Source organism: Aptenodytes forsteri, unplaced genomic scaffold (genome assembly GCF_000699145.1).
Source record: "Aptenodytes forsteri isolate BGI_AS27 unplaced genomic scaffold, ASM69914v1 Scaffold236, whole genome shotgun sequence".
NCBI lineage: Eukaryota > Metazoa > Chordata > Aves > Sphenisciformes > Spheniscidae > Aptenodytes > Aptenodytes forsteri.
This window is the reverse complement of record NW_008794456.1, coordinates 3,090,118-3,093,031: the sequence shown is the minus strand read 5'-3', so window position 1 is coordinate 3,093,031 and position 2,914 is coordinate 3,090,118.

Here is a 2,914-nt window from a genome sequence, read left to right as displayed (position 1 = left end):
CTGTATCTCATCTGAAAAAAAAAAAATATAAACAACCAAAAACCCCACAGCCCCACAAGCACAAGCTTCTCCGAACCTGCAGGGAAATGGTTTCACATTTTTCCGCTGGTCAGCTCTTTAAAAAAAAAAAAGGAGAAAAAAAAAAAAAAAGCTTATTCCGTGTGTGTGTATATATATAAATACCCTAATTTTTGTATAAAAAGCAAAAAAGTTTCCTCCTTCAGGGTCAGGCCACCACGTGCTGCTGGTTTGGAAACTGTAGTGACCGTAGCAGCGACCGCTGGGATTTCAACACCCCCCCCCCCAAAAACAAAAAGCAACCCAGAAAAACAAAAGGGTTTTTGCTCCCTGAAGGAAACGTCCGTGTGTTTGGTGCCGGATTTTAGACCTGCCGCAGGGCCCGGGGTCGGAGCGGGGCCCCCCGCGGCCCTGAGCCCAGCCAGGGGTCTCGCAGGGACCCCGCCGGCTCCCAGCAGCGAGGGGTGCTGCTGCCTGGGGTTTGGGGGCTCCGGCTGGAGGAGAAAAGTGGCTCCACGTGGTCCGAGCTCCGTCTTCGCACCGGTTGTGTCTCTTCCCAAGCGCCACCCGGACCCTTCCCCTCCTCTTGGTCTGTAACGGCAGCGGGAGAGAAATTTTGGAGCCATCTCGAACGCGTCGGGCTCGCTGGGGCCGTCCCCGTTTCCCCCCCACACCCGCTGTGTCCTTGGGCCCAGCGTCCTCATTCCCCAGCTCTAAAATGAAGCTGTGAGAGCAACCTCCGCCCACCCCACCGGAAAGGCCTTGCGCTGGGGCCGTCCCCGTTTCCCCCCCACACCCGCTGTGTCCTTGGGCCCAGCGTCCTCATTCCCCAGCTCTAAAATGAAGCTGTGAGAGCAACCTCCGCCCACCCCACCGGCAGAAAGGCCTTGGAGCGAGCCGGGAGATCTTGGCTTCCGATAGCCGCGGTCCAGAGAACAGACCATCCGGGGAAATTCCACTGTTTCAGAGGATGGGTTCATTTTATTTTGTCTTACCTTATCTTCTTCTCCGTACCCTCGGTGCTCCTTGAAGGTGTGAGTGAAAACCAGGGAGAAGAGCCCTGTGTCCCAGAGGAGACAACCGGGCTTTCTCAAGCCGCAGCAGCGGGGAGGAAGGACCTCTGGGCTACACGACAGACGCGCACGTTGGCCAATGCCCAACCTGCTGCAGGTCTTTGCCTCCGTCCTTGGACCAGGAGACCTCCATCCCTAGATGCCGGAGGAGATTTCAGATTGTTTCTCCTGGCATCTCAAGAGCTGCTAAGATCTGTCGGTGGGCACGTTCAAAACTCGGCCGGTTGCTCCAAGCAGCCTGATCTAACTTTGGCGTTGGTCCTGCTCCGTGCAGGGGGTTGGACTGGAGACCTCGGAGGTCCCTGCCAACGATGTTCCTGTGTTTCTGCTTCTCAGGAAGGATGTGCGTGGTCCTAAACCTGGGACCAGGACTAGGACTGGGAGCAGAGCTGGAAGGACGTGCCCATCCGTGGGGCGAGGGGGGTCTGATCTGCCAGAAATTAAACGTAATGAAGGTGACTTCTTGCTCTGGGCTGGATGAGGCTCCACCAAAACAGCTGCAAATGCAAATCCCAGAATCGTGGCATGGTTTGGGTTGGAAGGGACCTCTAAAGGCCATCTAGTCCAACCCCCCTGCCGTGGGCAGGGACATCTTCAACTAGATCAGGTTGCTCAGAGCCCCGTCCAACCTGACCTGGAATGTTTCCAGGGATGGGGCATCCACCACCTCTCTGGGCAACCTGGGCCAGTGTCTCACCACCCTCAGCGTAAAGAATTTCTTCCTTATGTCCAATCTCAACCTGCCCTCTGCCAGTTTAAAACCTCAAGAAGGTCTCCAGAGGGTCACTGCTAAAGCATTCACAGGTTTTTAAAGCTGAGGGAGACCCTTCTCCAGCCTGGGGGATGCTCTTCCCGCCCTCCAGACAAGTTTAGGGGTTTTTCCTCTTTTTTCTTTTTTTTTTTTTTTTTTCAATGGAGGCTCCATCATGGAGATGAATTCGGGTTATCCGAGCAGGAGGCAAAAAAAAATGCTGATTTTTATCGTTCCCCTCCCAGTAGAAGAAAAATCTAAGGAAAGCCTAACGCTGGTGATGGGCCAGGGCAGCAGAAGAGTCCTAAGGGTCAAGAAAAGTCCCGAGGACCCAGGGTGCAGCACTTCTGTATTAAAAAAAATAGGTGAATATGGTTGGGTTTAGTAGTTTTTTTGTTACAAAGAGGCGTCCGATGAAACGCCTTCCCCGCTCCTGCAGTCGGGGGGACCGTGCCCTGGTTAACCGGGGGGAGCTCCATCCCCCACTGCAGGCATGGGGAGAACTGGGTTCGGAGGGGAGGTTTCACCCCCAAAAATGACCTCGCTGCTGCCGCCGTCATCCCCGCTCCGTCGCCTGGCACCCCCTCGTGAACCCCAGCATCCTGGCTTCCTTACTGAGCTCCTGAATCTGGGGGGGGCTTTCGGCCAAAGCTGTAAGTCACGCTCGGAAATAAACGTGCTGACCCTGAAAGAAACGGGGACCCTCCTGGGATGGGGAGGGGGGGGGAATGCCACGCTCGCCCGCTGCCGATGCTCTCCCCGGGGACACGGACCACCCCAGGCGCCTCCGTCCCTCCGCCCGCCGGGTGCTGGCTGCTCCCCGGTGATGCTCACGAGGTTTTTCCCCTTTTTCCCTTCCTTCCCGGAATCGCTGCGGGGACGGAGGAATTTCGGGGCCTGGGGAGCCACCCTGACCTTTCACCGCGGCATCTGCCGTGGCCCCATCCTGCCACCGCATCCGACTGCAAATAGCAGAGACACGGAGCAGCTGCTGGAGATAATCCGGGGCCGGATCCTGCCTAAATCCCTTTCCCGGGCTCAGGCGCGCCCCCCGAGCTGGAATCTTTGGGCT